Genomic DNA, 24582 nt, shown 5'->3' with positions numbered 1-24582 from the left:
ACTTTTAGGTTTTAGATTGTGTTAAGTTGTCTGGGGATGCTGGAAGAAAAAAAAAAATGGTAAACTCACAGCCAGTGAGATGGTACTCTGAATGCTAGTGTTCATTCATATCCCACCTGGTATTATTTATTCTGCAGAGTCCAGAAGAGTTCCATCAATTTTGCCCAGGTTTTATAGATGCATTCAGTGAGAAAGACGGGGTGCATGTGGTTAATCCATCATACTTGGAAAAGGGAACTAACCTCTAACTTCTTCTCAGTTGCTCAATTCTCACTGACACATGAACTCCTCAAATATCCTTATAAAAAGATAATCGGTAATTTAAAATAAGACAATAGTCCTAAGCATTCTCCTTCTATTCACCAAAATTGCACTAATTCACATGGTAACTAACTCATGAAAAGATAGCCGTAACACTATTAATAAAATCCAATCATGTTTTGGCTAAACAGCTTTTATGACTACAGATGATCACTGCAAGGTCCTCAAAATCTTGTAGTGCACTATCAGAAAAGAAGAACTCCACTTCCTCACTCTTTATCACTAGGTATTTGTGTCTGTGATCCATTTACAGGTGATTAGGTAAGAATTACCATTCAACAAAATGTTATGTGACTTTCAATAGTAGACCCAAATTAAAATTATTCAGGACATGTTTTATTTCAGAAGAATGACCCTTAATCTCTTTCAAACCCTGGCTGCTACGTGAGAAACAAAAGCTGTAAAATTTAGTTTTAACAACAACAACAAAAAATTAAAAGCAGAAAGAATGTGGCAATAAAACTTAATTAAAGGAGACTGGATTTAGAAGCAAGGCTTAAATTTTTATTTATTTATTTACTGTGAGACAGGGTCTCACTCTGTCACCCAGGCTAGACTACAGTGTAATGATCACAGCTTACTGCAGCCTCAACCTCCTGGGCTCACATCATCCTCCCACCTCAGCCTCCTGAGTAGGCGGGACCAGAAGCATACATCACCATGCCCAACTAGGTTTTTTTTTTTTTCTTTTTGGCTTTTTTTTAGTAGAGACACGATCTCACTGTATTGCCAAGATTGATCTGGAACTGCTGGGCTCAAGTGATCCTCCCACCTCAGCCTCCTAAAGTACTAGGGTACAGGCATGAGCTACTGTGCCTGGCATAGGAGATCAATTTTTAAGGAAATCTAAAGAATCATATGACAATAGTGTTTATCTCCATAATAAACTTAAAAGTTGCTTTAACCAACTTACTTTTTCTATACCCTGATGGTTAAAAGACAGTTAACCCTTGTACAATGTATTAATGAATGATGATAATTATTTCCCTAAATTTAAAAAAAGGGCACTATAATTGAGATTTAACTTTGTAGTTCTGACAGAAGAGTATTTGGAAGGAATTAAGGTATACAAAAAATGAGTAACTCATCTGAATTTAGTTTAAAAATGTTAAATGTTTTGCCATGAAAATTTATTAACCCTAAATGTCTTTTAAATCTTTAGACCATCTTCATTCAAGCAGTAGGTATAGCTCTAAATTCACAGACTAAAAAGGACATTTTCCATAGTGCATATTGATAAGATCATATTTCCTCCAAACTTTATATAAATAGGTCCAAACTTTACTGTCAAACAACTAGATTTTCTGAACTGAGTAAATTAAAACCTTATATTATAGCAATTAGAATTATATGGAAGATAACATAAGGTCACAAGTTCAGCCCTTTCAATTCAAATTCAATGTTCCGCTTCTTCCTATGTCTCTATCTGGTCAACCATTTTATCTTGTCCAATGTGGGACACTAGTCATTAGATGGAAACGGAAGACTGGTGAGGAAAGAGAAAAGAGGAGGAAAAGTAAAGAAATCAGGAGAGAATTGGATGCATAAATCAGTGCAAATCCTTCACAGTTAGTGAAAATCAACTGAATATGTGAGATGGTGGGTTGGGAATATCATCTTTCATCACATGACACAGTTACATAAGGCGAGCTTGGGAGACTAAAGCAAACCCCTGAGATTTGTCAACAAATCTGAAGACTGGCCAGGCACAGTGGCTCGCGTCTGTAATGTCAGCACTTTGGGAGGCTGAGGTGGGAGGACTCATTAAGCCCAGGAGTTTGACAGCAGCCTGGGCAACATGGTGAGACCCCATCTCTACAAAAAAATTTAAGGATTAGCCAAGTGCAGTGGTGCACATCTGTGGCCCCAGCTACTGTGGAGGCTGAGGTAGGAGGATTGCTTGAGCCTGGAAGGTAGAGGCTCCAGTGAGCCATGATTATGCCACTTCACTCTCCAGCCTAGGTGATAGAGCAAAACCCTGTCTCAAAAAAAAAAAAGAAAAAGAAAAAAATTCTGAAGAGTTATAAAGAAATTTTAACGTAGGTGTTCTGGTCAAAGCTGCTAAAGTTTTTAAAGCTCAGCAGTATTTCAGAATCATAACCCAAGAACACATTGGGCTATCAAGCTACGAGTTCTGCAGTAAGTATGCTACAGGCCAACAGATATGTAGAGAAGTGTTAATAACAAATCTGCAATACAATTTACCCCCCAAACCTGTAGATCCAAAATTTTTTTAATTGCTGATTAGAAGGGCAAAGAAAAATAGAAACACCACGTCCCTCTAAATGTTCCTGTAAAATATAAGCACCACGAAGAAAAACCACCTTATGATGGAGCTTTCTTTGAATAAGGCTTTGGCATACATTTATCCTATAACTACAAGTCTATAAGTTTGTAAATCTGTCCTAGAAAAGGGGCCAAAACACTCTGAATTTTGTATCGTCTTGTTAGGGATACAGTTTTGAAGTAACAACATTAAATCTTATTTTGCTCTACTGATGCTGCCTAAAACACATTTTCTTTAACACACACACACACACACACACACACACACACACACACACACACACACGATAAAGATTAACTGGAAAAGCTTTTCACATTAAGTTGAAAATGGTATAATATTTACCAAAAAAAAAAAAAAAGACAAGACTATGCTTAAAAATAAATGGTGTCACTGTAATACCGAAACTACCGAAGTTTTTGCCTGCTGAATACATTTTAAGGTATTAATACAATTTTTATCCTAAAACAAGAAAAAGTAAGACATTTCATTTTTAACTACTTTATTTTTTGTCTTTTAATCTTCGTTTGTTTACACAGACATATAATCTAATAAACTCTATTGTTTAAGTCCGTCTCTGAAGTTAGAAAAACAGCCAGGTCAAGGAAAACTAGGTTTGGGAGAGCAACCTTGACATTTCAAGGCCAAACACTTTAGGCAGGTCCAACACCTCCTACACAGTAGTATCCTCATCTCCTAGTATCACACCCAAATGTAACAGTTTCCTGTTTCCTGAAGAGGGTGCATCAAGTTCACTTTAAAGGTCAGTTAATACTTCTACTAGGGAGACAAAAAGTACTATACTTTACTAAGTCAAGGTCAGCCCACCCTCTAGAAACCAGCAAACTGATTCCTACAGCAATAAGACTAGAATTACAATCTGTGTCCTTGGGTTTTAACACACGCTGTCTCAGTGCCTTTGAGGCAATAATGTCAAGAAAGATTTAGAAAGACACACACACACTGTAAAATATAAACACAATATAAGCAAACAAACTTCTAAAGCAAAGGTTTGCAAACTATAGCCAGGATTTCCAAATCCACCCAGCTGCCTGGTTTTTTTGTTTTGTTTGTTTTGTTTTAAGTCCTGCAAGGAGAGAATGCTGCAGACAGAATCTGTAGGAGAACACAGTTTTTCCTTTAGAGAAGAGTTCAGCAAACTTTTTCTTAAAATGCCAGATACGAAAATATCTTAGGCTTTGCAGGTCAAGAGGAAAAATGAGGATATAATGTAGGGTCTCATAACCATTTAAACTATAACCATTTAAAATGCAAACACCATTCTCTGCTTGCAGGACTTAAAATATTTTTTCTAATGTTAAAATCTAATACATTACAGAAGCAGTATGATCCTAATTTAAATGTTGGTATAAATATGCATAATATGTAATATATGCAGAGAAAAAAGCTAGGAAATCAACATCAAAATGTCAATAAATAGTCATCTCTTGGAAAATGTTATTTTTTAAATCTTTATTTTTTATATACTTTGCAAAGTAAATTGTCATTGCTATAACCAGTAAACAGTTTAAACAGATTATAGTATACTTTTAAAAGAAAATATAGACCAAAAATATCAATTACTTAAATTTAGCTATTGAGTTATATGATACAGCTTCATTAACACTTTGGTACTCACCATTACCTATACATCACACTGTTAAGAATTAAGATGGTATTTTTACATCTTTTATCATCCATAAATAAGAAAAGGCCCTTTGTTTTGAACATGGGAAGTAAGAGTTGCTGATCTGGACTTTCAAGGTCACTACTCTGGAATTAATTTCAGACACATAATACACTTTAAAGTTCAATTCAAATACTAATTGTCTACTATATTCACATTAGCTTCAATGTTTCTTTCAAAACACAGTGCAAATACTGTGACCAAAATCCTAAATATGCACACTCTTTGTGCTCTTTATAACTATAGCAACTAACATTTTAAGTCATATTGGACAGTACAATTTCTTGTTGACAGTCACTAAACAGTTCAAACAAAAATACAGTCATGTACCACATAATGACATTTGGGTCAACAACAGAATACATATATGACAGGTCCCATAAGATTACAACAACATTTTTATTGTACTTTTTCTATGTTTAGATACACATTGTTACAAATGTCTGCAGTATTCTGTATACTAAGATGAGTAACATGCTGTACAGGTTTGTAGCCTAGGAGCAACAGGCTATACCACATAGTCTAGTGTATAGTAGGCTATATACCCCCTAGGTTTATGTAAGTACAATCTATGAAGTTCATATGACCAAATCACCTAATAACTAATTGCTTACTACTTATCCCTGTCAAGTGACACATGACTATATTTTTACTGACAGAAAATAAAATGTTACTATCTTTTAAAATGGTATTTCTGCTAAAAGGTACAATTAAACAATTTTAAATCGTATTTTAATGTTCTTGTTTAATAATCACTGCCTATATGTTTTAGCTGTTATTTTTAAGCACATTAACTTTATAAGCATAAGACAGCATACTAATATAAGTGATATATGAAATATCACATGACCAGTTTAACTTGGTAAATAGGTTTACACTGAATGATTAGAAAGCATTTTCAAAGTTTCATCTTTACTGTGTTCTGAAGCAAAAATGAGTCTTTGCTATATGGTTTATTTCCTGAGTTTATCTTGAAAATGCACGTAACTTTTACTTCTGGATGATGTTAAAATCCAAATTTAATTCTGCCAAACCACGAATTTAAATTAGAATACCACACATCAGTCTACAGATGACAGCTTTTCTTTCCAAGTGCCAGTCATATTTCTGTTCCTTTTATAGTACAATGTTAATTGGTAAACAATTTAATCTCATTAAAATGTAAAAATAACTTTTTAAAGTAAAAATTATTGAACCTGACATGCACCAAAACTGTAAAGCAGTGAAGATTCCATAGTTACCTAACAATGACTAGTCTTAAATGCAAATAAAATAGCAGCAACAAGAAATTTTCTCCTCTCCCTCTTTTCCTCATGACACAGGCAGACACTCAAAGCTTAAACATTTATTCTGAGGACACAAACCACGCTCCTCAGATTCTGTTAGTAACATTTAAAAGTAACTAATTAGGCCAGGCACGATGGCTCAAGCCTGTAATCCCTGCACTTTGGGAGGCCAAGGCAGGTGGATCACCTGAGGTCAGAAGTTCGAAACCAGCCTGGCCAACATGATGAAACCCTCACTTTACTAAAAATACAAAAAATTAGCCGGGCGTGGTGGTGGGCACCTGTAATCCCAGCTACTCAGAAGGGGCTGAGGCAGGAGAATCGCTTGAACCCAGGAGGTGGAGGTTGCAGTGAGCCCAGATTGCGCCACTGAACTCCAGGCCTGGGCAACAAGAGCGAAACTCTTGTCTCAGGGTGGAAAAAAAAAAAAAAAGCAACTAATTAAGCTCACTAAATATTGCATTACTGCATGTTGCAAGTAGATATCAAAATTCAAGTATTGGCGTTATCCTCAAAAACTTATTTATTAATTAGTAATATTATAGACCAAGATTCTTTTATTATCAAAAACAGCCAAAGATCTTCAATAAATCAATAAATGAGTTCCTTAACAGAAAACACTATAGAAAACTTTGAAGATTTTTTGTTTCATCCCAAACAAGTACATCCTGCTATGTATTACATGTAACTAATTTTGTCAGAATTATACTTAATTCACCTATTTTATAGGTTAACAACACATCTTACAAATCTAACGAGACAATTTTGTCATTCATTTTGGGCTAGGGTTTTCTTTTTTAAAAAATGCAGACACGTATTTAGTAAATTGTGTTTAAAAGATACTGTGTATATAAGGATATACATAAGGATACATAAAGTAACTTCTGTTGTGAACAGCCTCTTTTTAAAACTTTAATTTTACTCCAAAAGATATGCAGGAATGTAATACATTATAAAACTTCTGGAAGATTTCTATTTCTGGTTTCTGCCATAATAAATAGTAGGGGTTTAAGCTGAGCTGCTTTTTTGACTTAAAAGATTTTTACACAGTCAGCTACTTACAACAGGACATACTGTAATACCAAAATGGAAACTACTTAATCAACATTTCCTCAAGAAAACACAGATCATACATAAAAGCCTATAAGTGTAAAGTTTTATTTCAAAAAGTAGCATTTATGTTTTATTTATCAACAGAAGCTCAAATTTTTTCTCTGGTTTTGTCACCATGTTAATTTTGGTCAACATTGATAATATACACACCAAAAACCAGAAATGTAAGCAGCAATATAAGGTAATTTATTTATAATGTTAAACAAAAGCATACTTTCTGTAACCAACACAGACTGCTGGTTACAGAATAATTATGATCCTGTTCTCATGCTATGTCTTTTTAAAACTGTTTCTTTAAAGGATTTAAGCCATTCAGAAAACCCAACAGTTTGTGAATCACCCAATACAAAAAATTTCTTATTTCAAGTTTCAAATTGTAGTCATCTACAGCATTACAAAAGAACTGACAAAAGATCAAAAACTGCTGGGTGATCTCAAAATATCCCTCTTCCCTTTCTGTCCACTCCTCAAAACATACAGTTTAAATTGATAAAAATTAAAACCTCTTAACTGAAATTCCTTCAGCCTCACAGTTGGTCCTGTTGGTTTTACTACATATAACTTCTATCATCTAAGAAAATTTGCAGGAAATAAATTTTTAGTCACTGAGTTCTTCATTTAAATAGGAAAAACAATTACTCAGAATTAAACACGTTATTGTAATAGGCTTCATGAGCTTTGGTGTCCTAAAAAGAATCATTAAAACTAGATTTCATTAGGTAGGTACTATGGGGTAAATAATGATATACTCTAAGGACCAGCTTTTCTTCACTAAATGCTATCTGTTCTGTAACCTTAATTTACATGGCTCAAATTTATTCATACATTTTTATAAAGACAGGAACTACGGTTATAAGCACACTTATTTTGCTCTTTGGTATGAAAAAGTAGAGTTTGATAATGCCAATTTGCTACCATCTACGTATCTGGATAAATTAACCAGCTAAGTCAAAATAAGCCATGGTATACATATGAAGATTGGTAGGCCCGAGGGAAGTAACTAATTTAGTAGCCAAAATTAGTTTGGCTTCTGACTCACAATTTTAGTAGTCAAAATTAGTTTGGCTTCTGACTCACAATTTAAAATAATCCTTTGCAATGTTCTTCATTTAATTGCCTCATTCTTTGTACTTCCTCTTCACAATGTCTAGGCTCACTTCCTAAGAGTTTTCTTGCAGAAATCAGCATTTATTGACCTCTCAAAGAACACACACTTGCTGTTGTCAGCAAAGAACACGGGATTGGAGAAAAAGCATTGTAGAAGCACTGGAAGGAAATAAAAGTGTATCTTCTCATGAAATAATGTTTGTACAGATCTGGGACCTCAAAGAAATACTGAATATTTTGATATATAAAAAGAAATTATGTGCATTCCAACCCAAGAGTTCATTTCCTCTGACTGATTCAGGGCCTGACTTTTAGTTGCTATAATTGAGTAGAAAGAGAATTTCTACCACATTTACTGGTACTTAGATGGTTAAGCAACATTACAGCCTCAGTAGTTTTCACGGTGTCTTAGCACAGTCTTACAAAGGTTCTTAACAAACAAAAGTACAAGCCTCTTGAGGTCATCTGAGATCCTATGGGACTTTTCATAATGGTAGGGTGTTAATCCCTATGGTCTGGCCTTTCTCCAACTTAAACCATTACCTAAACTGCTTACCTAAACTCCTATTACCTATTCAATTGGCTCACACATCCTTCATTCTCAATCTTGAACCACAGACCTTGCACACATTTTTTAACAGGCAAGGTAAAATGGCTTCTTTGGGTGCTTAACTACTACAGAAAATGTTTCTCACTCCAGAAGAATTAGTAAAACAGCAGTTTAAGCTATACTGTGGTATGACCGTTTGAATTTTTTTTACCATTATTTTGTATGGTACACAGAACACTCTAATTGTCTGTGATTTTACATCGTCTTGGAATTTCAAGCTTTTATCTCTGACAAGAGAATTTGTTCATGATCAGCTTACGTGCTAAACACAGCTGTGAAAGTGCAATTAAGGTCTTATTTCACACTATGTTAGGTACCAAACCTGAGCTAGCACAAGGATGAAACAATGCTAACAGGCCCGGTTAACCACTCCCCTTGTCCCAACCATCCACCTTTCTCTCCCTCTCCACCCTTCACACACACACACACACACACACACACACACACACACACACCATGCACATGCTTTTCCTAAATTTGTATATAGTTGTATGCACATATATGTATAATGTATAAATGTGTTCACGTGTTTATACACATAATTTCAACCAGAAACATATATGGTTCATAAAGGTGAAAACAGAAGAACAACGTATCTTTCTCTCTTCACAAGAATAGGTTCTACATATCCTAAGAAACACTAAACAAAAAGAGGTCAATAATCCTTGATCCAAAATTCTTCTTCTTTTTTTTTTTTTTTTTTTTTTGAGACAGGGTCTCACTCAGTTGCCTAGGCTGAATTGCAGTGGCACAATCATAGTTTACTGCAGCCTTGACCTCCTGGGCTCAAGTGATCCTCTCACCTCAGCCTCCCAAGTAACTGGGATGACAGGCATGTGCCACCCTACCCGGCTAATTTCATTTTTATTTTTGCAGAAACGGAGTCTCATTTTGCTTCCCAGGCTGATCTTGAATCCTGGGCTCAAATGATCCTCCCGCCTTGGCCTCCCAAAGCACTGGGATTACAGGTTTGAGCCACCGTGCCTAGCCCCTTGAACAAAATTCTAAAATGCACAAAGTTCTAAAGACTAAAGTTTTACATAACTTATTTGATGGTAAAACCTGACCTGAACTGAAATGCATATGAGTATTTTTCAATTCAGAATTGCTGATATATTTGATTATAGGGTTCTGCAATAGATCTCTCTAGGAAATGTTACATAATATATAGTATTTACCACTAATACAGTTTTTAAAATTCAGAATATTTTGGATTCCAAGGCAAATCCAATTTCAAGGTTTGAGGCTAAAGAACTGTGCAGTAATATCTTTGTATTTTAAAAAACAGGTTTATATAATTATTTTCCCTCTACAGCTTTCTTGCAAAAAGAAATGCAACCTTCTATCAGTTCCATTCACAAAAGGAGAAAGGAAGGAAGGAAAGAAGGAAGGAAGCAAACAAGCCACAATAAGGCTCATGTCTTTAACTTCTCTCTCTAATAGTTACCAATCTCTCTTTTGCCAAGAGAGGCTTACAGTGGACTACAGGCAGCAGCAGCAGTCAAAGAATGACTATGGGAGACAAAGGTAACAGGACAGAGTTGAATACATATCAAGGTTCACAGAAAATAGGCATGCCAGCAATTCTGAATCATTAAGAATGTCCCATATTTTCACTGCTACTACTATTTCTAACAACAACCTTGTGTAAGAATATTTTGTTTCTCTCAATGTGCTTCCAAATATGTCATCTGACCTTCATATACTGTGTAGTCCCTCAATATGACCAATTTATGTAATTCATTTGCAGAATTGTTACATATTTTAATCCTAAACTAACACCTACCACTATTTACTACCTACTCTGATGCTACTTCAAAAGCAATTCAGAATGTATATCTACTACAAGGAAATCAGATAATGTATGGTAAGACAGACTATAAATGACTTCTCAATTAGCAGTTACTTTTTTAATTAGATGAGCAACTGTTTCTCTTGCAGATATAGAATTTGTTTTTAATTAAACCAATTTAAATCACTAGGAGAGAAGATTCTATTTAATCTATTTTCTACAGAGAACGCATTCTTCCTCCTTGAAAGATTAAAGTATGGTTTACAGAATCAAGGTACAAATTTAATTTTTTTCTTTTAAAAAATGTAACAATATGTTGTTTAAAGCAGCAATGTGTTCAACAGTTACTAAGGTTAATTCTGCAAATTTGTCTGAAAACTGACTTGGGTAATTCATTCACAATGGTAAATGATGCAGACAGTTATCAGGTCACTGGAAAGTGAGTCAGCACCAATTCTATAATTATGGATTTTTCTGCAAATCTGTATTACATGTAGTCACCATCAAAATTAAAAGATTTTGAATTTACCTATATTTTTAAAAAGCGTAAGAATTCTAAACCTTGTTTGGAGCATTTTAATTACCTTAATTAAACACATAAAATGTGATTGTCTAAAATTAAATTCAGTCATATCAACTGAAGAAACTTTAGAGTTTTGAATTATCCATCACAGTCACTCTTTACCTACTTTATTCTTTTTTAAAATAAGCCCCAAGAGCTTATGTGTTTCTTGCTCCCCACTATTATCTCTAAAGCCTACCTGAGTCTCTGGAGCTTTGTAGACAGTCAATAAATGTTAAATGAATGAATTGGTAAACTATATCTAAATTTAGAATCAGGAAAAGCTGCAGTTGACCCTTGAACAACACAAGTTTGAACTGCATGGGTCCACTCACATGTGTTTTTTTTTCCCCCAATAAAAGCTACACCAAGTGTACCTGCCTATCCTGCCTCCCATTCTATCTCCCCACCTCTTCTGCCTCTTCCACCTCTGCGAGACAGCCACACCAACCTCTCCTCTTCCTCAGCATGAAGACGATGAAGATCTTTATGAGAATCCACTTATACTTAGTAAATATATTTTCTTTCCTAATGATTCTCTTAATGTTTACACTTCTCTAGCTTATTTTATTGTAAGAATATAGCATATAAAACATAACATGAAAAATATGTATTAATTGTTTATGTTATCAGTAAGACTTCTGGTCAACAAAAGGCTATTCGTAGTTAAGTTTTGGAGGAGTCAAAAGTTATATACAGAGATTTTGCTGTGTGGGGAGTCAGAGCCTCTAACCCCCATGTTGTTCAAAGACCAATTGTATATAAGTGTTATGGTTTGAGTGTTTTTGGCCCCTCCAAAACTCATGTTGAAACTTAATCCCCAATGCCACAGTGTTGAGAAGTGAGGCCTAACAGGAGATGTTTATGTCTTAAGAGTTCCACCCTCATGAACAGATTAACACCACTGTAAAAAGGGCTTGCAGAAGTGGTTTTGTTCTCTTGCTTCTGCTCTTCCATCATATAAAGACACAACATCCGTTCTCTCCAGAGGACACAGCGAAGAGGCATCAATGCATGGCTTCATCAAGACATCTCTTAGAACCAGAGATCAAACCTACTGACACCTTGATCTTGGACTTGGCAGCCGCCAGAACTGTGAAAGAATACATTTCTGTTCTTCATAAATTACCCAGTCTCCGGTATTCTGTTACAACAGCACAAAACAAACCAAGATACATAGTAAACTTTCAGTAAAGACTCTCCTGAAGCAAGATTATTATTTCAGTAGCCTCTGATAAATGTAGTGTCCCCTACATGACTATTACAAGTTCACGTTGTTAGATAAATCATCATTAGTCCGGAATTTATTATTGAAAATGCAGAAATATGAGGCTTCCTGCTCTAAACCTAAATAAATCTATGAAAGTGATGACCTAATCTTCCATAAATGTCAAATATCAACCTCTAGTCTTGAGTATTGAGAATTTAGGTGATTCAATAATTTATCCAACAACTATCTACTGCATGTCCAGTGTTATGCTAGGCATCCCAAATAAACATACAAATAATATCTATCTTCACGGAAAGCACAAATCTGAGAGAAGAGAGCCACATGAGTAAACAGCCAAACATGACTAGCAGAATGAACAAAATCCTACAGGAAAAGAGAAGACAACTGAAATTGGAGGCTGTGTGCACAGATGACATGACAACTGATCTGGCTGTCACAGTAGTGGGAGTAAAACATGGGAGTTGAGGAAATGCTAAGTCTAAGGTGTCAGATAAAGACTATGAACAGCAGGCGCAGCATGAGCAAAGTGTCTTAGTCTGTTTTGTACTACAACAACAAAATGCCAGAGACTGGGTAATTTATAAACAGAAATTTACTAGCTCACAGTTCTGGAGGCTGAAAAGTCTATAGTAAGGGCGCCAGCAGCCTCAATGTATTGTGGGGCCATCCTTTTCTTCCAAGATTGCACTCTGCACACTGCCCGGATTCTTACACGGCAGAGGACAGAAGGGCAAGAACCAAAAGGGGGCCAAACTCACCCTTTTATAATGGCATTAATCCCATCCATGGCCTAATAACATCTTTAAGGTCCCACCTGTTAATACTGTTACAACAGCAATTAAATTTCAACATCCAAGCTAACTGGAAGCCTGAGACAGAAGGGCATGCCACTACCCCCAGCTAATTTAAAAAATAATTTGTTTTTTTTGGTAGAGAGTCTCTTTATGTTGACCAGGCTGGTCTCCAACTCCTGGCCTCAAGAAATCGTCTCATCTAGGCCTCCCAAAATGTTGGGATTACAGGCATGAGCCACCGTGCTCAGCCAAAACAAAAATCTTGACTTATAAATGAACAATGGCTGATACATATGTAAACTATGAGGATATAAATCTATAATAGCTTCATCTATTCTACATTCTGGACCTGGCCTTCAAAGCTGGACATACTAAGGAAATACAATACAGACACAAATCCACTGTTACGATTAACAGGAAATTTTCAGTTACATTACACAGAGTATCCAATAAAACTTCTGCAAATGAATACAAGTAATGAAGATTTTCAGGGTACAGGTCACAGAAGTCATACATTAAGAATTCACAACATTTAGATAGCAGGAATAATACTGCTAAGAACTTTGATGCACAATCTCCTTGACCATCAAGTGACCAAATAAAGAACATACAAGGTAGAAATCTGTAATTTTTTTCTTCTAAGGAAAGCAATACTAAAAATCTATAAACATTTTTCATTGGCCCCTTCTGATTCACATACTCTCTTACTGTATTTCTTTAACTATTATATGACCATTCAACGTGTTTCTCTCAGACACATTCTGCTTCCTAAAAACACTTTCAAACATGCTACAACAGAATGTTTGCCTTCCATAGTTTATAAGCATATCATAAGTCAGGATCTATTTCTACTATCATTGCCCATCTCTCAGGAATGCATGGTTCACAACAAGCAAGTAATATTTACTGAATGACTCAAGGTATAGACTAAATTAAATAAAAATAATTTTGTTTGGGGGCTCAGGAAAGTCAATGGGAGAGATATTTTAAATAAAGTCAATGAAAAGATGAAAAGTAATTTAAAAACTGACCAAAAAAAACATGATTTTATGAAAATTTCAAATAACATTATGGGTACATATTACTGTTGACAATAAACTTTGTCCGGTAGCTTCTTATCCTAAAGACTCAATTTTCAGAATGTAAAGCATAAGAAAGTAAATCAAACTTCCTGTTAAACATAAGAAACAAAGGTATGAGTCAAAGTAAACAAGAAAACAAAAATGAGTGACCTAAGCAAAATGTCGGCCATCCAAACACTGCATGTTCTATAAAAGAATTAACAGACTAAATAACTCAAGTGATAAGCTATGTTCTAAACTGCCTAGAGTTGTGCTGTCCAATGAGGTAGCCACCAGCACATTTTACACAATTAAAACTACGTAATTAAAATTAAAAATTCAGTTGCTCAGTCACAGCCACATTTGACAAGACAAATTAAAAAGAAAATTTCCCATCATTGCAGAAATTCTATCTTTAGAATTTCTTATGAAGAATAAAGCTCCCTTGGGCTTTTTAGTTGGGCCTGCTGAATACTTAGGCCAGCAATATCTGGCCTAAGGGATAGTAGGCCCAACTAAAGAGCCAAAGAGAGCTTTCATTCTTCATAAGATATTTTTCTATCAAGGAAATAAGAGTATTTTGCTTTAGTATTTAACTATTCTTATTGACTACTAAAAACAAAAGAATTATTTGTATCATGTATGTGAGGTATAGACAAATAATGGAATAAAAATATTCTCTCCTGGAGAAGTAACCACAATGCTGAATTTAGTTTTTTATCATCCCTTGCTTTTTGAAACAATTCTGGCAAATACGTTTCCCTAAAAATGTATTGTTTTGTCTGGGTAACTCTCTATTAGTGGAATCATGATTTTTCTTTATATTACATATTCTTTTCACTATTTTCACTAACTCTGAACTTCATTCTCATTCATATAAATATTAATACTACAATTTAAAACAATTCTGGCAAATACATTTCCCTAAAAATTTATTGTTTTGTCTGGGTAACTATTAGTGGAATCACGGTTTTTCTTTATATTATGTATTCTTTTCACTATTTTCACTAACTCTGAACTTCTCTCATCCATGTACATACTACTACTACTCGATACAGTACAATGAACCGAGTTTTGTTCAGAGAAAAGTAGAAATCATCATTGCAGTATTGAAGCTGTGCAAGTTACAAACACAAGACATAAGGTTCCAAATGATTCTCTAACAGACAAATGCATGCTTTTTAATATACATTTATGAGAATAGCTTCTTCATTCATCGAAGACAGATCTTTGTTACCGTACATATTTTATCTTTTTTAATTTTTTTAATTATTGTGCAGCGGTTGTCAAAGAGTGGTCCTGCAACCAGTAGCATCAGATCATATGAACCTGTTAGAAATGCAAATTCTAACTGTCTGCCCTATCTCCAAGCCAGTAAGTTGAAAACTCTGAGGATGAAGTCAAGCAGTCTGTTTTTAAAAATCCTCCAGGTGATTCTGATATGTGCTACAATTTGAGAAGCTCTATAGAAGTATCCAAAAATCAGTATACGTAAGATATTAAAAACATGAACAAAAACATTTCTAACGTTTAGCCAATACTCAATTGCCAAAAACAGATTACTTTTTCCTTTTGTTGAATTTTACAAACTTCAGCTCAAAAATACTGGATTCAAAACAATTTCAACAGCCAAAACACACACACAAAGCTACAAACGCTGTCTCCATCTCTCTGTGTGTGTGTGTCTCTCTCTCTCCACACATACACACACACACACAGAATATCGAATTTTTAAATTAACTGTTTTCTAATTCTGTTCAGAGTGGAGTGCAGTGGCATGATCTTGGCTCACAGCAACCTCTAGCTCACTGAGACCTCAACCTCTGTCTCAGCCTTCCGAGTAGCTGGGATTACAGGCACATGCCATCACTCTTGGCTACCTGTTATATTTTTAGTAGAGACAGGATTTTGCCACGTTGCCAAGGCTGGTCTCGAACTCCTGGACTCAAGCAATCCGCCCACCTCAGCCTCCCAAAGTGCTAGGATTACAGGCATAAGCCACCACACCTGGCCTTTTATTTAAAAAAACAAACAAACAAAAAAATTTTCCCCCATATGTCCTGCCAGTACCTTGCAACATCTTGATTTTGAACTTCTGTCCTCCAAAAGCGTCAGGGAACAAATTTGTTATTTTAAGTCACCCATTTTGTAGTAATTTGTTATGGCAGCCTTAAGAAACTAATGTAACTGCTCAATATAACCTTCTGCAAAGATGGAAATGTTCTAAATCAGCACCGTCCAATATGGTAGCCACTAGATACATATAGCTATTGAGCACTTGAAATGTGGCTAGTGCAAATGAGGATCTAAATTTTTATTTTAATTAATTAAAATTTTAAAATATGTCCCCTCACATTTTTTGAGATTTTGTGGAGGGAGGAAGAAACTAGTTGTCTGTGCTATACAGTGTCCCACAATCTCAATTTTTCTTGCTACTAACAGCAAAGTTGTATCTCCTTGCTATTCTTTACTATTTTCATCTTCAGTATTTCCCTTAAGTTACTAGGTGAATTTAGATGTTTGATCTGATTAAGATTCAACTGTCTGGGTGGGAGAGACCACTTCACAGGTGGTACTGTCCTACATCAGGAAGCAAATGTGTCTGGCTGTCTTCTGGTAATATTAGTATTCATGATGCTCAATGCCTAGATTCATTGATTTATTAGGGCTTAAATACAAATTTGTGACATTATAATTTTATAATTCCTTCCTCATGTATTAGCTGTAATAGTTCTATAAAAAGAAACTTCCTCCCAGCACTTTGGGAGGCCGAGGTGGGCGGATGACGAGGTCAGGAGATCGAGACCATCCTGGCTAACATGGTGAAACCCCATCTCTACTAAAAATATTTAAAAAAAAAAATTAGCCAGGCGTGGTAGCGGCCGCCTGTACTTCCAGCTACTCGGGAGGCTGAGGCAGGAGAATGGCGTGAACCCAGAAGTCAGAGGTTGCAGTGAGCTGAAACTGCACCACTGCACGCTAGCCTGGGTGACAGAGCAAGACTCCATCTCAAAAAAAAAAAAAAAGAAACTTCCTTTTATCTACTATGTAGTTGTCCAACGGTACAGTTCTTATAGAAAAGACAGAATGAATGCTCAATTCTTTCCTTCCATTTTCCACTTTAAAAAAAATGACTGTTTCATTAGCATCCTCCACCAGTGTAACTAGTGATCTTATAAAGAGTCATTATGAACTCATCCATTTAAACATATACGGTGTGGCTCAATCCATTGCAAATATCATCTTTATTCCTGCTCAAGTTGTCCCATTTTTAGCCAAGCTATTAGTTTTTCAAATTGGACCCTGAGTCCTTCTGCAAAAGCCCAGTAGTGTTTGAAGCTTCCTATTATCTAGTGTGACAAGATGTTCCATGTTTCTCTTGTACATTTCTTGCCTCAGATATAAAACCAGCCATTTGCCCAAGTATCTGATTATATTTAGCGATAAATATGTAGGAAGCTCAATTTAGATACAAAGAAAATTTGACTTTTAAAACCTAAAGTTTTATTAAAATTATTACTTGTAATTGGCTATCTGTTGGTTGTCTGATATAAAAGCTTAGCAGTGCCTCACATTAAATAGCAGGAAACAAACAAAAAACAAACAAACAAAAAAGACCCCTAGTTTTTAGCATATGCTTAGCTACTGGCATATTTTATTTTTTAACATATTCACACAGATAATACAGCTAGGCAGGCTTTATTAGGTAAATTCATTTTTTTAGAATAATGAGATTCTAATAATTTGAAATTGCTAAAAGAAATTTCAATCATTATGTGGCTAGTTATTAACAATCATTAAAAGACCCATCATTCACAGATATTTTCCTTCTCAAAGTACAGGAATGCCATTGTATAGAAAGTTTATCATTAACTATTTTAAATGCAAGGTTTAACAGCAAATTCACTCACTCTAATACGGCTTTAATTCTTGCTTTAGACTACATTTTGTCAGCTACAGATAAAAGCATTTTGATTACTAATATTTTAAAGACCTGTTACCATACCCTTATTATTAGATCATGGCCATAAGCCAAATGCCAGTACATAAATTCCAATGTCAAAATAAACTTAATCTACTAATCACAAAAGATACTATAAACATGTTGTTGCCTTTTGTACATAAGCTAAAAATGTTTGCTATATATTGTCCCTTACTAACATTTTATGAATATTGCAAATGTTTTCATTAAAGAAAATGATGGGAAAACATTTATAAAATTAAACCAAATATATTTTAAGGAGGTCCACTATTCGAAACTCAAGAGCCACATGGCTAATGATTTTTTAAAATGTATTAAACAAATACATTCTGTAAATGGCTTAACTACAAAAGCAAAGATAGCTTCTAAATGAATTTTTTGGTAATGCCTTACCACACAAATTTAACCAATGATAAAACTTTTTCATAAAAATCACTTAGAAAGCGGATCTAAGTAAAAGGTTGGTAGAGAAAAAAATACGAAATTAGTTGTCAAACAATTTAGGGCTGGAATCCTAACTCTGCCTCATTACTTTTTCAACTACAGACCAGTCTTCCAACCCATTTGTTTCTTATTTTCCTCCTATATAAAAACTTACAAACTAGTATCTAACCTCTAGGATTGCTGTAAATATTAAAGCAGGATTGCTGTAAATACTAAAGCACACAGAAGTACTTTGCACAGTATCTCTCAAAGAATCTAACAAAGTGGATATTTAATAATTTTGTTATTCTTCCTTCTCTCAAAAACATATGCAGTTTCATTAAACCTTTTGTAAAGTATCTTTTTATTTTTAAAATTGTATTTTGACATAATTTGCAAGAGTACAGAAAAGCTGCAAGACTAGCACAAAGAATCCCCATAGTCTTCACCTAAATCCCACATGTGGTAACATTTTACCACAATTACTTTATCCTGTTCTTTTTCAAAGAATCACATTTGCTATAACCATTTTTTCCTCTCTGTTTTCCTGTCTACCTGCATATGTTTTCTGAACCATCTGAGAGGAAGTTTCAGACATGATACTTTGTTACTCTATATATTTCAGTGTGTTTCCTAAAAAGAATATTTTCTTAAAATCAAAATACAATTTTCAAAATCAGGAAACTTAAAACTTAACACCAAAACAATACTACCATTTAATATACAGGCCTTATTCAGATTTTACCAATTGTCCCAATAATGTCCTTCACAGGAAAAGAAAAGCCACGAACACTGAACGCACTTATTTGTGGCATCTTTAATCTGAGTAATTCCTAAATTTTTGTCTTTCATGATATTGACATACTTGAAGAGTACTTCTCAGTTGTCTTGTAGAATGACCTTTAACGTGAGCCTGTCTCATTCTCATGATTAGATTCAGGTTTTAGATTTTTGGCAGGAATAACACAAAAGTGATGGTGTCTTCTCAGTGCTCTATATCAGGAGACACTTGTCAACTTGTCCCTTTACTGGTGATAAAACTTTAATCACATGGTTACAATCCTGTCAGCAAAATTTCTCCACTGTAAAGTTACAACTTTCTCTCTGGAAATAGTATCTTGTGAGGCAGTATCTTCAATCTATCTATGTAAGTATCTTGTTACTCATCAAACTTTCACTTTGGTAGTTTTTAACATCCATTAATCAATTACTAACCAATGGATGAATCACTTATTACCATAATGGTTGCCAAATGGTGATTTTCTAAATCTATTGTTCCTTTTATATACATTAGTTGTTATTCAACTACGAAAGAGGAACATTGCCCTCTTCATCTATTTACATCTGTATGTACTCATAGATTCTTATTTTATTAATGTTATAAGCCATCACTATTATTATTTATTTTGATGCTGACAGTAGCACAGATAAGGCCAGTGGGAGTCCTACAAATATCCTGTGCCCTTTTGCTCATCCCTATTATTCTTTGAGCACTGCTGACTTTCTCAGATGTCAATGCTTTGTATGTACCTCTTACCAGATACAGCTTGGAAATAAATTAATGTATACACATGCATACATACTCATACATACACATTCATATATGTACACACCTGTCTCATCTATAACTATTTTGATTGTTGATCGACTGATAGATGGGAGGGAGGGAGGCGGGAGGGAAATGAGTTTACATTGATACTATGAATTCTAGTGGAAGATTACAGGATCTCTTCCTTCAAGTCTTCTCCCTTTCTACTTTTAAAACTCCCTCCTCCAACAAAAACCTGGCTTCTATTACCCATAAAATATTTACCTATTTGCTCAATCCTGGTATACCACAGAACATAGTTTTGGTTTGCTAGCCCATAGCTCTCCAGGAAAACAGAAAGCCTAAAAACTAGAGTTCAATATTTTTTAAAGTTACTTTTGTCTTCAGTCCTGAAGCTATATAGTCCAAACACTGTGTTCAAAAGTTGTGTTAGTCTGTTCCCCTCCCCTCCATAACTATGTTACTCATTTGAAATACAGATGAGTTCATTTGTCTCTGCTTTAGTCTATTTTGATTCTTCTCTGTGATTTTTTTAAGTACGAGAAACATTAACATGGTTCCAAGTTAGAACTATATACAAAGGTATACTCAGTACTGTCACAACCTCCTCCATTTCCTTTCATCAGATTCCCATCCCTCATTATTTCTACCCTAAACCTACTAACTGTGTCTGTGGTTCCTGGCTTATCTTTTCTATGGCTCATTTGCAGACAGATGTATATTATCTTATCTTGGCTTCTTTCCTACCTAAGGAAGTGTGGTATAGATGCTCTTTTACACTTTGTTTGCTGTACTTAATCACACAATCCTAAAATCACTATCAATTCATAGAAGTTTCCTTGTTCTTTTTCACATCTGCATTTTGTGGCTATACCATAGTTTATATAATCACTTTCCTATGTACTGACAACTAGGTTATCTCCTAGATATAACTGTATTTTGCAATTACAAATAATACATATTATTTTATTGCTGGAAGCAAATCTTCAGGGTGAATGCCCAGAAGTGGAATTGCTGGATCAAAAGAAAATGCATATGCAGTTCTGTTAGATGCTGCCAAAGTTCCTTCCAAAAGGGCTGTACTAATTAGCATTCTCATTAGCAATGTACAGGAATGAATCACAGACATTTTAGTGATGGAGAAAAACCTTTTGAGCCATAAATCACTAAGCATAGGTAACTCACTTCTTTTATAACAGCTTTATCGAGATAAAATTCATATACCCTATAATTCACCTATTTAAAATACACAATTCAATGGTTTTTAGTATATTCGTAAGAGCTGTGCAACCATCAAATTACCACAAACAATTTTATAATATTTTCATTACCCCTTCCTCCAAAAACCCCATATCCCTAGTGGTCATACCCCCTTCTTCCATCTACTCCCGCTACCCAACTCTAGGTAACCACTAATCTACTTTCTGTCTTTACATATTTGCCTAGTTTGGACACTTCATAAAAATGTTTGGATCTTGGTTAACCAAGGGTAACTGAATCCCCAGAAAGTGAAACTACGGATAAGGGAAGACTTCTCAGAGTCCAGAAATATTAAATGGAAAATTCCAGAAACAATTCATATGTTTTAAATTGTGTGCCATTCTTAGTAGCGTCTGAGTAGCATGGTGAAATCTTACACTTTCCCACTCCAACAGAATATGAATTATCCCTTTGTCTAGCACAAACCAAAAATAAAATTCTAAGCCCCCCAACTAACTGCATGGACCCCTCCTCTCAGCCAAGGGCATTCTAAAGTAAACCTGAAACAGTAGTTCAGGCCATGGTGGGAACTGTCCATAACTTTGACCTATTTTTCTGTTGGGTGTCTTGCTGTTTTCTTTTTCCGCCTTTTTTTTTCTTTTTTGAGATAAAGTCTCGCTGTCACCCAGGCTGTAGTCCAGTGGCGTGATCTCGGCTCACTGCAACCTCCACCCCTTAGGTTCAAGCGATTCTCTATCTCAGCCTCCCTAGTAGCTGGGATTACAGGCACCCACTACCACGCCCAGCTAATTTTTTTGTTTGTTTTTAGTGGAGATGGAGTTTCGCGATGTTAGCCTGGCTGTTCTTGAACTCCTGACTTCAAGTGATCTACCCACCTCGGCCTCCCAAAGTGCTGGGATTACAGGCGTGAGCCAAGGCTCCCAGCCCACCCTCTATTTTCAAAGATTCTTTATACATGAAGGATAGCCCTTATTTCTGTGATAAATGTTTTTCTTACAATTTTTTGTTTGTTTGTGTTTCGAGACAGGGTCTAACTCTGTCGCCCAGACTGGAGTGCAGTGGCACAAACACTACAGCCTCAACCTCTCAGGCCCAAGCAATCCTCCCACCTCAGCCTCTCGAGTAGCTGGGACAATAGGCGTGGACCGCCATGCCCAGCTAACTTTTTTTTATTTTTTTGTAGAGACAGGGTCTCCCTATGTTGCCCAGGCTGGTCTCAAATTCCTGGGCTCAAGCATTTCTTCTGCCTCAGGTTCCCAAAGCGCTAAGATTACAGGCATGAGCCACCACGCCCAGCTGTTTTCTTCCAATTTTCTATCTGTCTTTTGACTCTGTAATTACTGTTTTTTCCCCATGCAAAAGTCTTATCTTTAATTTTTACATAGTCAAATTTATCAGTCTTTCCTCTTTTTACATTGGGATTTGAGATATAGAGAAAAACTCTCCTTACACAGGTTGCAGAAGAACTCATCCATATATTCTTTCTATATTTGTAGTTTCATTCTTTTACATTGGGATCTCTGTTCCATTGTTTCATTTAATGGGCCAAAGATAGTAATCTTGTTTTTTTGTTGTTTTTTTTTTTTGAGATGGAGTCTCGCTCTGTTGCCCAGGCTGGAGTGCAGTGGTGTGGTCTCGGCTCACTGCAACCTCCACCTCCCGGACTCAAGCAATTCTCCTGCATCAACCTCCCGAGTAGCTGGGACTACAGGTGCGCGCCACCATGCCCAGCTAATTTTTGTATTTTTAGCAGAGATGGGATTTCACTATATTGGCCAGGCTGACCTTGAACTCCTGAACTCGTGATCCACCCACCTCAGCCTCCCAAAGTGCTGGGATTACAGGCGTGAGCCACCACTCCCAGCTGTAATCTTTTTTCCAAATGGTTAACCATTTATTAAAAAGTCCACCTTTACCCCAGTGCTCTGAGATGCCAAGTTTACCACACACTGTTTCAATATGCTCTTAGGTCTATACCTTAGTTCTATTCCACTAGTCTGTCCACATGACCTTTTTTAAAAATCTAATTCACAAAATGAGACAGACTAAATGTAGCTTAAGATTCCTTCCATCTAACTCTTAAAAGGAAAGTTAAACCACACACACAGCCACCATTAATTAGGTTGCCTATATGTCTGGATATGCCTTCTCAAGTGTCTTTTGCTCATCACCCCAACTTCTAAATGCTGAACTGCATACACAGTCTTCTGTCTGATCTCGTCTTCATCCTATACTCCCAACACTCACTCCAATCCCACAGATTAAATTTGCATTATCTATTCAGATGACTCCCAAATTGATAACTCCCACTCACATCTCTACCCAGAGATCAAGACCAGACCAATTCTCCACTAATATCTCCAAATGGGCGAGGTGCAGTGGTTCACATCTGTAATCTCAACACTTCTAGAGGCCGAGGTGGGAGGATTGCTTGAAGCCAGGAGGTGGAGGCTGCAGTGAGCCAAGATCACATCACTGCCCTCCAGTCCGGGTGACAGAATGAAATCTCGTCTCAAAAAAAAAAAAAAAAAAATCTCCAACTGGATGTCTAATAGTATAGTGTATCTAAACGTGGTTTCCCAATCATATGTCTCAAAAAAGAAACCAAAACTTGTTCCTCCAGTTTTCTTCATTCTCAATTAATAATAGCTCTATACTCTTTCTGTAGCACGGGCCCAAGATCCTCAGTTCTACCTCCAATATATATCCAAATTTTAATCATATCTTCTGTAGTCTCCTAACTGGTCTCTTCTTTCTACCCTATTCTCTACACAGCAGCCAGAGTGATCCTACTGAAGTTTATGAAAGGAAAATAGATCTCAGGACCCCAAAATCATTAAGCCAAGGGAAAAGTCAGGCTTGGAGCTGTGTCAGGCAAACCTGCCTCCCATTTTATTCCTAAATAAGATAGTTACAAACATAAAAAGCTACATACCTCCCTCACAATTTGCCCACAAGGAAATTCCTTGTTGACAAAGGACAAACAGAACACAGTCATCCCTCTGAGGCTCACCTGAGACAAATACATATAACTGCTTCCTCTGCCCTATTGTTTATGAATGCAGATTAACTGAGCCAGACTAAAGTGTCTATTCAGTGGAAGGCTAACCAAGGACTCAAAAGAATGCAACCTTTAGTCTCTCATCTACTTAAGACCTGGAAGCCCATACCTCAAGTTGTCCCGCCTTACCAAACCAAACCGAACCAATGTACATCTTACACATAATGACTGATGTCTCATGTCTCCCTAAAATGTATAAAAGCAAGCTGTCCCCCAGCCACCTTGGGCACATGTCATCAGGACCTCCTGAGGCTGTGTCACTGGCACATCCTTAACCTTGGCAAAATACACTTTCTAAATTGACTTGAGACCTGTCTCAGATATTTGGGGTTCACGAATGAAAGTCAGATGTCATTGTCTCTTAGTCTTGTCATTTCACTCAGAATAAAAGCCAAAGCCATGTTGTACAAACCAAATAGCCATGTTTCTCAAATTGACTGAAAAGCAATCTTATTCCTCTTAGCTTAGTGCTATAAAAGTGATATGAGGCCAGGCACA

The 24582-nt window shown here is 35.9% G+C and overlaps 1 protein-coding gene across 23 annotated transcripts in view; it reads right to left on the bottom strand.

Annotated features, from left to right (window-relative positions):
* TCF12 (transcription factor 12) overlaps positions 1–24582 on the bottom strand; it is a 366336-nt gene that overhangs the window by 291852 nt on the left and 49902 nt on the right. The gene's annotated exons all lie outside the window — the stretch shown is intronic.

The sequence above is a fragment of the Pan troglodytes genome, chromosome 16 (assembly GCF_028858775.2).
Source record: "Pan troglodytes isolate AG18354 chromosome 16, NHGRI_mPanTro3-v2.0_pri, whole genome shotgun sequence".
Classification (NCBI taxonomy): domain Eukaryota; kingdom Metazoa; phylum Chordata; class Mammalia; order Primates; family Hominidae; genus Pan; species Pan troglodytes.
Note: the sequence above shows the minus strand (reverse complement) of the source record. Positions and strands in the feature narration are given on the sequence as shown.